This window comes from Lycium barbarum, chromosome 7 (assembly GCF_019175385.1).
Source record: "Lycium barbarum isolate Lr01 chromosome 7, ASM1917538v2, whole genome shotgun sequence".
Taxonomy (NCBI): domain Eukaryota; kingdom Viridiplantae; phylum Streptophyta; class Magnoliopsida; order Solanales; family Solanaceae; genus Lycium; species Lycium barbarum.
The window spans coordinates 3705292-3719160 of record NC_083343.1 but is presented as its reverse complement, the minus strand read 5'-3'; positions in this window follow the sequence as shown (position 1 = coordinate 3719160).

The following is a 13869-nucleotide window of genomic DNA, read 5'->3' as shown; positions in this document are numbered from 1 at the left end:
AAATATCTGTCTTGCAAATTTCATCTTTTTTTTTTAGTAAGCTGGGGTTCGACCCCAGAATCTTGAGGTATCAGGCGAAGGATAAAAATTAAAGACCACCAATTTGAGTGACAAAAATTAAAGACCAGGGCTTTTGAAGGACAATCTGCACATAAAACGTTTTAGTATTGGATTGGGTCATATGGTCTGGGCTTGGGGTGATTTTGGGGGTCATTTGCACCTTTGTCCCCTATTTGGTGTTGGTTTTTAATTTTTTGGCTTCATAACAAATAACGTTTTTGCGAGGCATGAGTTTATATTTATGTATCATAATATCCAGCAAGTTAGGCCCCATGGTTCTTAAAGAACTTATGTCCTGAGGCTTAAATTTGATTTTGAAAGGGACAAAAATTTAAAGACCATCCGATTTGTAAGGACAAACTGTGCAATTAGAAGCAATTTTGGTGGGGAAAGTGCATAAATAGTCGTTTTTAAGACCCCCTTCCCCATTTAACAATTACCTAAATTTTCAAAACAAAAAAAAAAAGGCTTAGCAAATTCCGGCTTGCGAGACTGAAGTTCAAAATCAAGGATTTAAAGATTCAAACTTCAGAATGTATGGGTATGAAGTTAGGCTTTGGCAGAGCCCAACTTTAAACTCGTACGTCTGAACTTGAACTTAGAATTTTTAATATTTAGACCTTCGTATATGAAGTGAAGCTTTGGTAGAGCCTAATTTTAGACCCGAAGCTAAGAAGCAGCATGTTCATTCTAAAGTATTTCAAAGGCGACTAACTTTAAATAATTTTTAAATTGAATATATTAATAGAGTGCTAAAGAGATTCTATATGCAAACTCCTACTATTTCAATTGAGTCCTCGGGTAAAACAAAATAACGAGACATTTTCTTTTACACCCTTTATTTTAAAAATTAAATACCTCTCAAGTTTCATGAATATAACTGCACCCGTAGCTAGATTTTACTATGTCATTTAAGCTATATTTAGTGTTTTCAAATTATTTAACTAGTAGTCTGATATGATCCTAAATGGCACAAAGGGCACAAAGATGCTTGAAAGGACATGGGATGTTTGGATGATGGCTTGGGAAGAGATTGTGGCGACTTCTACAAGTGGCTAAAAGCACAAAGGCCTAAAAGTGCAAATTATGGCTATACGATGCAAATCAAGACAAATTGGGCTACAATTGCAAGACAATTGGTGTTTGGAAGATAAAGATTTCCACATGAGGGCTATTTTCGAAATTCCGAAAGAAGATTACCAACCAAAAAGGCCCTTACCTCATTAATGGCATTTTTGTAATAACCTAGTCTTCTTTTAGTCTAGGAGTATAAATACTAGACTTAGTTCATTTCATTAGTTAGATTGGATGAATTATGTATTGAATACTCTAAATGAGTGATAGTTTGTTTGGCTTAATAGCCTTTAGGATAGTTAATGGTGGATTCCATTGTTGGGTTTGAACCTCATTTTCATTCATTTCATGAAGAATTGTTCATTTGTGGATTTCATTTGAATATCTCTTGCCTTGATTTCAAATAGCTTAGGTTCTATTGATTGAATCCAATTGGAAGGGTCTAGGTTTCATATACTTAGGTTTGTCCATAAATTCATTATCATTAGGGTCTAGCTTTTATCCTCTATTTCTTATCCCCTTTTCTTCAATTCTCATCTCAATTTCTTGTTATCCTTTAATTCCGTGTGTTTGTAATTGATTTGGTGTTTCCCCCAAATCGATTCGTATCATTTGGTATTAGATCTTAGGCTAAAGGATTGTTTCTACAATTCTTAATCCTATGTTCATCTTATTTTGAAAATCCCAAAAAAAAATGAAAAACCTGAAAATTCCCAAAAAAAAATCGAAAATTGTGTTGTGATTGAATTTGTGCAAAATTGAAGTTAGATTTGAGTTCATTGATATCAAATCTAGCTAGATCTGAAATTGCGGAGCATTTGGAGATGTTTTGGACAAATCACCATTGTTAGGTTTTGGAGTTTTGAAGAACTTGAAGAACAAGCAAATGGGTCTAGTGAGTTGAAGGTCAATTAGTTCTAATTTGGAGGGGGCTTTGTTCTTTAGGTAGAGAGGAAGCTAAATCCGAAAATTAGGAGCACATTGAGTTGGAATTGAGGTACCTAGAAATTTGAATGTGCTTGTGTTCTTGAGTAATCTCCATATCTTCATAAGGAACAAGGTGATCAAAAGGTGTGTTTGATCCAAAATTTCCAATCACAGTTGAGAAAAAGTGTTTTTCACCCCAAAAGGCTAAATTCTAGGTTGTGTGGGTCCAACAAGTCAAGAAAAAGGCAGAAAATCCAACCAAAGTTCGAGTCACAACGTACAATACGTCACCAATGATGATGAAATACGGTCCCAATTAACGAACCGTCAATCTTATCCGTAAAATTGCATCCCGAAATTGTGTATACTGTTATAGTTTTATGGTCACAAAATACGGACTGTAAAGTGCACTCCTCAAATGCATTTTATGCTTCTGCTTGTACAGTTGTTACGCCTCTCGTTCTCGTCTTAGTAGAACCTATGGTTTCATAGTCGGGTATGCACTTGGAATTGAGACTCCTGTCTGAGTTTTAGACATAGGAAGTGCCTTACCCCGTGTACAAAGAAACCAGCATATATCCCGGGTGATTTACAGTGTTAGAAGTTGAACGAATCGAATCGACGCGATCTGAGCTGAATCTGAGAAATCTGCAGACACCAGTCACCGTCGACATAGTCGACGGACCGTCGTTGTGCAGCGTCGACAGGGTTCCCCAGCCTGGAAATCTGCAGGCGTAGGTCGACAGGCAAGTCGACGGGTCGTCGACCTGTCCGTCGAACCGCACTGCTGGAGCTTTTTAATTCCAAGTATAAATATGTGGTTCACGACCTTATTTCTCATTTTCCTCCATTTCAAATCAGAGAAACCCTAGTATTTTCTCTCCCAATATTTTCCATCATTATTAGTGAAGATTTGGTAAGATCTAAGCCCTATGGACCCGTGCTTGTCAAGAAGAAGGTTGTTTCTAAGGTTTCTTCAAGTTGTGAAGCTTACGGAGTTGGAGTTGAAGTTGATCTTTGGAATCTTAGACCCCTCAAGGTATGTAAATTATTTCTACCCTTATATTTAAGTTGATTACCGAGAGTTTTAGTGGTTCTAAGCGAATAAAGGGTATTTGTGGAAGTGGTAAGTTGGTGAAGGTTAAGGTAGTGATTTGAGGCTATTTTAAGAGATGATTGGGGATAAATTTGAGTATATATTTATATATAAGTGCTGTTATCGTTGTCGTGGTTGATGTTGGATTGAATGGGAAGTTGAAAATTTGTTAAGCTTATAAGGGAAATGTTGCCCATAATTTGTCAAGCTCTATTCGTATTTAAAATGATTAGTAAGCGAGGTAAATAGTCTGATTAAGGCCTACGCTATCTTGATTGTAGACTTACAAGTTCGAGAGGTAGAAGTTGGACGATTGGGTATACTTCAAGGTATGTTAAGCCTATCCTTTCTTTCTTTTGGCATGACCTTATGATATGAACCGAACGAGTAAGCGAGCTTCCATATTACTCTACTCTTAGAAGTATTAGGAGTTCTTCAGTCTTTGATGTTCATGTACCCCGTTTATGATGGTTCCTTCTGTTCATGTGTCCAGTTTTATGTATACAGTTATTCATGCATTACATTCATTCATATATATGTATATTGACCCGTGACCAGAAGGCGTTATATACGCAAGTATTATATGTATATGGGGTATGGGAGAATGGATAGGCGTTATATACGTATTACCACCTGATCAGCTGGTGCACCATGATGATGATATAAGAATCAGGCTGCACGTACCGCAACAATGTATATGATGATAGTCGCAGAGAGGCCCATATGATATGATGGGATGCCATAGAGGCTTGACAGGCATTATATACGCATATACATATGTACGACCTACATTGATAGGCATGAGCACGCATATTATGCGCCCACATAGGCATTGTCAGTTATACAAATTTATGCAGATACGTATAGATACTAGTTCATACAAGTACATGCAGACAGTTATTTCAACTTATGAGTTCAGATTTTATTCATGATTCTTATATATACATGACTGTTCTTACGCCTTTCATACTCAGTACATTATCCGTACTGACTCCCCGTTGCTCGGGGGGCTGCGTTCATGCCCACAGGTTCAGGTAAACCGACAGGTGGTCTAGCTTAATAGGACTTCTATCCAGCAGTGGTCAGTGAGCTCCATTGATTCGGAGTTGCAGTCTATTTTGGTATGCTAGCCCTTTTGAGATGTATATGCATATGGGTATGACGGAGCCCTATCCCATCTTTTCTACAGCTTTCATTCCAGTAAAAGTCTGTAGACAGTTGTATGTATTAGTCAGATGATGTAGCCTTGTCGGCTCCCATTCTTTTGTGTACAGTATATGTAGCGACCTAGCTGGCTTGCACTGTTTTTCAGTATATATGTGTATGTACAGTCTGCACAGAGTTTATAATTTTATTCTTTCATGAGGCAGTATTGATATTCAGTATGGTTCAAATATGTGTTTAGGGGTGTTTGGTCACTAGAGGTCAGACACTCGTCACGACTCGTCGGTTTGAGTCGTGACAACAGTCCCACAAACCGTTAGATCAAAGACAGTCCATCAATCTTGACCGTCAAATTGACCCCAAAAACTTGTCTAATGTTGCTAATTTACATTCACAAAATATTCACCGTAAAATACATTCGTTAAATGCATTTTATGCTTCCGCTTGTGGGCCCACAACAGCCCTTTGCAGGATCATATAACTTTCCATAAACAACCTGTATGCAAATCCTCAACCTCTAGATGTACCTGTATTTATCCGAAATTGCATTGCAAGTTTTTTCTTCAACTCATTTTCAGTTCTAAGTTTCGTTAGGTATTTTTTTCATCCTTTCTTGATCTTCCAAGCTAATTAACACTAGTAATTGACCTTACTTAGTTGTTGGTTAGTTCTTGAGTCTCATTTCTTTTTGTGCTAATTCTTTTTCAAGCTTTTCTCGTTTTAACCTCGTTGAAACTTCTTTGGCTCAAGTCCTTTAGTTTAATCGAGTCATCCATCTTTCAATTAATAAGAATCTATTCTTCCACAAAGATTAGCAACCTTGTGAATTGATTTGGATAAGCGGTTCTTGGCCAACTTTGGAGGAAGCTTTAAGTTGAAAGGTAAGCTTGAGTGCAAATACGAGTGACGTGAGGAACTTTACTACTAATATTGTTTGCTCGTTTTGTAGGTACAATGAGAGAAGTCATAAGGAGGAGAAGATATAAATAATGTCATTCATAGCTTCGTAATCTTGTGGTAAGGAATTGGATAGTTATGCCTCTAGCAATGGAGGGTATGACTACGATAGCGACGAAGGCTATGAGGGAGAAGATATGACTCATAGCGATGATGGTGAGCATCAATATGCTTATAATGATAGTGAAGATGATGGAATTCATAGGTCGTATGATGGTCCATGTGATCATAACCAAGATGAAAGCGAAACTTACTACTTCGAGGGTGATTATAAGGCGAGTGATTCTCATGGGTCTTATAAAACGATGAGGGAGTTGAGGAGTTTGATGACGAGTCTTATGGTGAAGACGAGAGCTATGAAGGGTCTCATGCTACACACCATGGACATGAAGGCAACTTGAGGTACATTCCTTCCTCACACTTAGCCAATTGATGGAGACCTGCATGAAATGGGAAGTTGTGACGAACGTGAGCCTTATGGTTATGTACTTTGTGGTGAATATGCGTGTGAGGATAGTGAATTTGAACATGAACCTTGTGAGGAATACTTTAATAGATATTTACATACATTAAATTGTGATACTTCCTATTCCGGGCAAAATGGTATAAGTGCGTGGGTTGAGCAAAGTCGAAGTCGACCTAGGAGAAGAAAAGAGTCTACATTTCCTACTTCACGAAAAATAATGAATCAAACTGTCATGCCCCGAACCATGTCCTGGGCAAAACACGACACTTGGTGCCTTACTGCATGTGACCGAGCGAATCACATAACTTGCTGAATCATCATGAGGCATAACATGAGCGGAATATAACATGAAATGTGATGAGCTTTTATAAAACATGAGATGTCATAATAATTTAATGAAATACTTATTTAAATCATGAATGTAGAAATATCATAAATTGAGCTAAAGATGGCTACACGACTCTGAGTATCTAACATAACTGACTGACTAGTCTATGAAACCTCTAACATGAACATGAGTCTGCTAAACAAAACTACTAGGACAAGTCCCCCAGCATAGCTTTAATGCATAACTAATAGGTAATAGATAACTAACTAAACCCCGAAAGAGATGGGGCTCACCCACAAGCTGATACGTGTAGAGTCATACTAAGCAAATGCGTCGTCCTATAAACCTGTACTTGCATCGTGAAATACAGGCCCCCGGGCAATAAAAGGGGACGTCATCACATTGAATGTACTAGTATGTAAAGCAACTGAAAGAATAAGCACGACACATGAAATCACAATGGTAAAACTGAACTGAAACTTGGTTGTGAGCATGAACATATATATATATATATATATATATATATATATATATATATATATATATATATATATATATATATATATATATAATGTGAGTAAAATTTATGTGGGAAAGCATTAGTATGACCGACATGTAACCACCACGTTAGCATGTGGCGTCTGATCTTTGCCTGATCAACTAAGTCATCTTGTACCTTGTCGGGGTACAAGACATGAATATGGCATGAATGGATCCCAATCCCTCAATGGGGAAAACATGAAGGAATCGTCCTAACTGGGCGGAGCGATCCTTATCCTACGGTGGCAAACGTAGTTTCAGGCTATCTGAGCCTTCTCGGTAATCTGTGCAACTCCCAAAAACATAAACATGATATAGTTGGCTAAGAAGCCCATTCACGAAATAACTTGTAAACATAGTTTCATGAAATAACTTGTAAGCATGTTCTGAAGTGATATAACATAAACATGGTTTCATATCAAATAACTTATAAAACATGGGTTTGAACAATATGGTTACCTAATATACTTGCATGAAAGCATGTAAAACATGTAGAGTATTTTTGAAAATAACATAATGATTTATAACTTGCATGTAGGAACCCATGGAATGCAAAATATGGGTTTTCATGGATTACGAACTGATTCTCAATAATCAAAATGATGTATCAAGAACACAATGAAGAATTTATAACAATTTAATACATAACATAACATGGGGCATGGACCTAGGGTTATCATAAACATGGTTAAAAATCCTAGTTTTCGTAAAGCTTCATACTTTATGGAAGAAGAAGTGTGGGGAAGAACAAAGATGTTCCCACACGTAGATAGCAACCCTACATACCTGGTAATGCTCCAAACTTGTGTTAAGAATCTGTTCTTGGAAGAAGAATCCTAAAGTCTAGTCTTGAATTCCCTTTAATTGGGTTTTCTTGAAAATCCTAGGCTAAGAATGATGAATTCTTGATTAGACTCCATGGATACATGTTAGAATTGACTTAGAAGGCTTAGAATAGGGTTACCTTGGTGTTCTTGCTGATGGGAGAGGGTAGGAGGTCGCTCTAGGGCTTGAAGGAAAGAAAAATAATGATATGGACGAATATATACTGTTCCGGAACATTGAATTTTTCGTCCAACAAAATACTGGCCGTATTTTGTGATACCGACCGTATTTCGGTTCGTATTTTTGGACTACTCTGCGACTTTTCAATAAAATTACCATAACTTTTGTACAGATGTTTGGTTGACCTCCATAACATTCCGTTGGAAAGGTATTTCAAAGCTCTACAACTTTCATTAAGGAAGTTTTCCTAAATTCCTAAATAATAAAGGGGTTATGGTCACTGGAAGTAAGACCTTCTGCAACCCCACTTGAAACCATGTCCCGTAGAGTGGCTTCCAACTTTGTTTTGCCCAAAGATTCTTCTTATGACTAGACTAGTTTTCAAAACACTTCATATATCTCCCATATTGGCTCTATTATACCCCCCATCTTACACGTTAAACCTTAGCCCGAAGATCCGAGATGTTACATATTCTTCCCATCCTAATGAAAATGTGACATGTTCTCAATATGGTTGTGATGTTGAAGATAGGAAGGAAGCATTGATAGGTGATGGAGGTAGAAGAGATTTAAGATCTCAAGAGAGAAATGACCCGAAGAGGCAGACTCTTGAGACAAAGGTGAATTTACTTGGTAGTGCAGGGTATGTTCTTGCGTTGGATCATAGTAGCTATGGCGACTACCTTGCACCTCAAGTAGTTGATACATTGGGTATTGAATGTATGACGAGACGGGATGCTTACTATCAAGGAGGGCACTTGGTTGATAGGAGCGCAAGAGTATTCTTTACCCATGGCAACTACCAAGAGGACATTTGGTGTGATATGCTTCCCCTAGACGGTTTCCACTTGTGTTTGGAAAATCTTTGGTTCCAAGAACATAAGGTTTCATATGGGCAAGAATGGTACAAGTATGTAGCGGACAAATAAAGGAGACTTCTCTTTCCACCTATACACCTTAAAGAAGAAACAAACGCAAGTGAATGTATCAAAGTGATGTTGGAGCATGCACACCTCTTGAAGGAACGCTTACTCAAGGGGAAACGAATGAAGGAAAAGCCATCCAACCATTGTGAAGCAAAGAAGAAGATGGAAGCGGAGGGTTTCCCTAACCCTTCCAAAGAAGTACTTGGCACTTGTCCCAACTCCCACAAAATTGAGAGAGAAAAGACTGAGAGGAATAAGGGAGTGAAAAGTGACAACTCTAGAGTGGAAAAAGGAGAGGTTGTGAGGAGTGATGTAAAGGAGTTGTCACAACCCTATTCTAAATCTTGCAACTTTTCTTTCTTCTCTAGTTGTTTGAAAAATAGTATAGGTATTCTTGAAAGCAAACCGAATGATGAACCTCAAACTTTGAAAGTTCATGAGGTAGTTGAAGGCTTCCCGAAAGAGCAAATGGGCACCAAAGTTGAAAATCACGGTAAAGGAAATACTTTGTGTGAAATTTAAGGTAATATAGCTAAGCTTAACACTTCAAATGATATGATTGATCATGTTGTTAAATTGAGTGTGAATGATATCTTTTCCTTACTTGAGCTTAATGAGCCTTTACCTTGTGACCATCTTAGTGAGTCTTCATTGATTGTTGACAATGTAGTTGATATGGGTGGTCCAACACTAGTTGATCCTATTGATGATCATTTTGATTTTCTTGTGAGATCAATTTGTGTCCACCTAGTAATTACCCTTTTGATTTGCATGTTAGTACATTGTCACGTGATATGATAGCTCACCCACTAGTTGATCCTAGCGATGACTGAATTGATTCTTCTAGCAAGATCAATTTGTGTCTAACTAGTGTGGATACTTGTTTTGATTGATGTGCTTGCTATGATAATCCACTATTTGAGGAACTTTGTGACGTGCTTAATGAACCTCAATTTAGTGATGTAACTGATCATGTGAATAGTCATGTTAATGAAAATGCTTTGGTAGATGACCTTTGTCTTTTTTAGAATAAGATTGCATTCTTTGACTCTTCAATATTCATTGAATCTTTTTCCCTTAAAGATAATGTCTTATTTGAAGTTGACATGACTTGTGGAAATGATGCACCTAGTGGGATGTATAGTAATGTTAAGCATTTAGCTTCCTTTGAAGGCTATAATGTGTTTTGTAACCCACTATGGGATAACGATGAGCTTAGTCTTGATGACAAGCATGGGGTGGGTGAAGTTCTTGACACCATCCCCGATGACGAGGGATCCTTCTTCAGGATTTGTGACTCACTTGATGGACCAATGTCGAATTTGAGAATGACTTCCGAAAGTGAAGAGTGCTCTTTAAAGAAGAGGAGCAATTTGAAGGGAAAAGAGCACACTTCTTGGAAGGACTATGCTAGATCTTCTAACTTAAAAGGTGGGGGGGATGCTACTCTTAGCTTGGCATGGGTTCAAAGAGCCTAAAGGTAAAAATACTTCTTTTAATGAACTTGATTATGCCATTAACTTGTTTGTGGAGTTTCATCAAAGGAGGAGGCTTGAAGAGGATACCCATTGGAGAAGACCTCATCGAACTATACTCTGGTATGATGTCACGTCTTGTACATCCTTCCCGGACGGTATGTATTCGTGGCTCATGCTTATTCTTGGGCTTTCTAAAGCCATGGAGGTAATTTCTTTATGTGATGAGTATAGTAGTAGCACTCTTATCCATTCTTGTGATTTCTTTCTAGTGTTACTACTTAATTGGATTTTGGGCTTGCATGGGAGATGTGAGCAAAAAAGTGTGGGGAATATCTTTGTATTTGACCCCAGTTTTGACTTAGGAATGATTTCCTTATTGGGGTGGGCTAGTGTGATGGTTTGACCCTTGACTTGGGTTGGGCTTATTTGTGATATTACACTTAGTCAGGAAGGATTTCACTTGTTTCTTGACTTAAGGGGAGATGTATGCTTCTTAATTGTTAGGACTAATGTAGATTTGTATGTTGGGATTCCTATTTGCATTGGGTTCTTTGATTTACCTTTTTGTCAAAATAACTTGAATAGCCAAGTGTCTTTGGCATTATTTGGATACGTGTTCTTTCTAGATCCATTTGATGCTTGGTTATATCATAAGAGTGAGTCGTTTAGTGTGTTGATTGCATGCTATGCTCACTTTAGGTATTATCATTTGCCATATGATGATTACCTTTGTTTGTTGTGCGAGGATGTGTACTCATACCCTTCTACGTTTTTGCAAGGTTTGAATTCGAGGACGAATCCTTTTGAAGAAGAGAAGGATGATATGATCCTAGATGGCACAAAGGGCACAAAGATGCTTGGAAGGAAATGTGACGTTTGGATGATGGCTTGGGAAGAGATTGTGGCAAATTCTACACCAAGTGGCTAAAAGCACAAAGGGCTAAAAGTGCAAATTATGGCTATACGATGCAAATCAAGACAAATTGGGCTTCAATTGCAAGATAATTGGTGTTTGGAAGATGAAGATTTCCACATGAGGGCTATTTTCGAAATTCCCAAAGAAGATTACCAACCTGTCACGCCCCGAACCATGACCTGGACGTAACACGGCACTCGGTGCCTGACTGCATGTGACCGAGTGAACCACATGGCTTGCTGAATCATCATGATACATAACATAAGCGGAATATAACGTGAATGCATGATGAGCCTTTATAAAACGTAGTAAGTCATAATACTTAAATAAAATACTTGTTTAAACATGAGTGCGGAAATAACATAAAGGAGCCAAGATGGCTATACGACTCCGAATGTCTGACATGACATAACTGACTTGTCTAGTCTATGAAACCTCTAGCATGAGTCTGAACATAAAACGTACTTGTTGGGACAAGGCCCCCAGCATACCCTTAATGCATCAATGACATAAGGTAAACAACTGACTAAACCTCGAAGAGAATGGGGCTCACCCAAAAACTGATACGAGAGTTGTCCTACTGAGCAGGTGCGTCGTCCTGTAAGTCAGTACCTGCATCGTGAAATGCAGCCCCCCAAGGCAAATAAACTGGGACGTCAGTACTTTGAATGTACTAGTATGTAAACACATGAAAGAAATAGCAGGCACATGATACATAAACATGAAATTGAAACTGAAACTGAATACTGAAACTGAACATAAACATGAGTACTGTAAGCATGAAATAATCTGTAATACCGACATGAACCACCACGGGGAGAAACGTGGAGTCTGATCTCAGCCCGATCAGCTAAGCCATCTCGTACCTTGTCGAGGCACGAGACATGAACATGACATGAATGGATCCAAAATACCTCAATGGGGAAAACATGAAGGAACCGTCCAAACTGGGCGGAGCGATCCTTATCCTACGTTGGCATACGTAGTTTCAGGCTATTTGAGCCTTCTCGGTATTAATACAACTCCCGAACATGAAAATAACTGAAGACATGATTTCTGAGTCTTGACATGAACATGGGTACATGAAGACATGACAATAAATGCATATATACAAGCTTTTCACGGGAATAAGCAAAATATCTCAGACCTTGTGTTATAGAACCCATGGGATGCAAGTTATGGGTTTTCATAGATTACGGACTGGGTCTCAATTACCAAAATAGTAAATTAAGACTAATCAAACGGAATTGTAACTGACCATATAATATACATCATGGTTCAAGTGTCTAGGGTTTAGCATGAATATACCTAGAATCCTAAAACTTGGTATGTAATCATGGAATACTGAAACATGGGGAAGAACAAGGATGTTCCCACACGTGGATAGCGCCTACATACCTTGACTTCCTTCTTTTGAGCGTATCACAATGTCCTTCAATCCCTTCAAATTTAATCTATAGCAATACAGGTAATAGGGATTTTATATTAGCAACAATATCCATGCTTTGATCATCTAAGCATTTTATCAAACACTTGGTAGGCATGAAGCTCCACAACCTTCATTAATGGTGTTTTCTTCACCCAATCCCCACTCTATTACTTCTAGCTGATTCTACAATCTCAATTAGATGTAATTAACATCATTCTTCATCACCCACATGAATACAACAATCCCAAGTCAACAATCCAAAAACTCTAGCATAGTTCATATAATTCTCTTTATCAAACCCATTTACTATTCTCCCAAGAACTCATCAATTCACAACTATAAATGATTAGAGAGTAGAACATTACCTTTTTGAAGTCCAATCCTCTTGAATTCGGGTTCTAGGGTTTTCACATCCAACAATAATATTCCAATCATAACTCTATGGATTAGAAGGGTTTTGGGGACTTGGATTCAACCTAGAATCATGATAAAACTTACATTGGAAGGTACTTGAGGTTTGGGACTTGGTTCTCTCTGAATTTAGGGTGAGTTTTCATGAATGGGATGTTGGGGAAATAACCCCAAATCCTAAATATAACAAAAAAACGCGTAAACCCGACTTTTGACCCGAACCCGACCTTTTATGCGTTGGTTCCGCGACGCACGTGCATCGCGCGACCCCCATGCAGATCGATGGTCAGAGAGGGGGTTTTTGTGCGATCGGCGCGCGACGCGGGGCCATCGCACGCGCCTGCACGCTCCTGCACAAGCAACGGGTGTCGGTTCTGTACAGTGTTCGGTAAAATAGGCATAAATTCTTGTACATAGCTCTGTTCAAGACCCATAATATACCGTTGGAAATCTATTTCAAAGGGCTACAACTTTGATGTTTTAAGTTTCCTCAAATTCCCAACGGATTTTCACGAAATTTGACTGGAAGGCAGACATATCGAAAACTTAGCCGATTCTATAGGATTTCAAGTGCCTTACTATTAGCCATATTGAGACGATCATATCTCCTTGCTCCGATCTCTTATTGGCTTGGTCTTTATATCGTTAGAAAGGTATTTCTACATACTACAACTTTCATTAAGGGTACTTTCCCTAATTCCAAACTGATCAAGGAGTTATCGCTGCCCGAAGTAGGCCTATCAACCATTTTCGCAAAACGTTCAAACATTCAGTGTTTCCACTAGAACTCTAATGATATGAGCCTAAACTTAGTTCCAAGATGCGGGGTGTTACACAACCAAACAAAGCCCTTATCTCATTAATAACATTTTTGTAATAACTTAGTCTTCTTTTAGTCTAAGAGTATAAATACCAGACTTAGTTCATTTCATTAGTTAGATTGAATGAATTATGTATTGAATACTCTAAATGAGTGATAGTTTGTTTAGCTTAATAGCCTTTAGGATTTAGGATAGTTAATGGTGGATTCCATTGTTGGTTTTGAACTTCGTTTCCATTAATTTCATGAAGAGTTGTTCATTTGTGGATTTC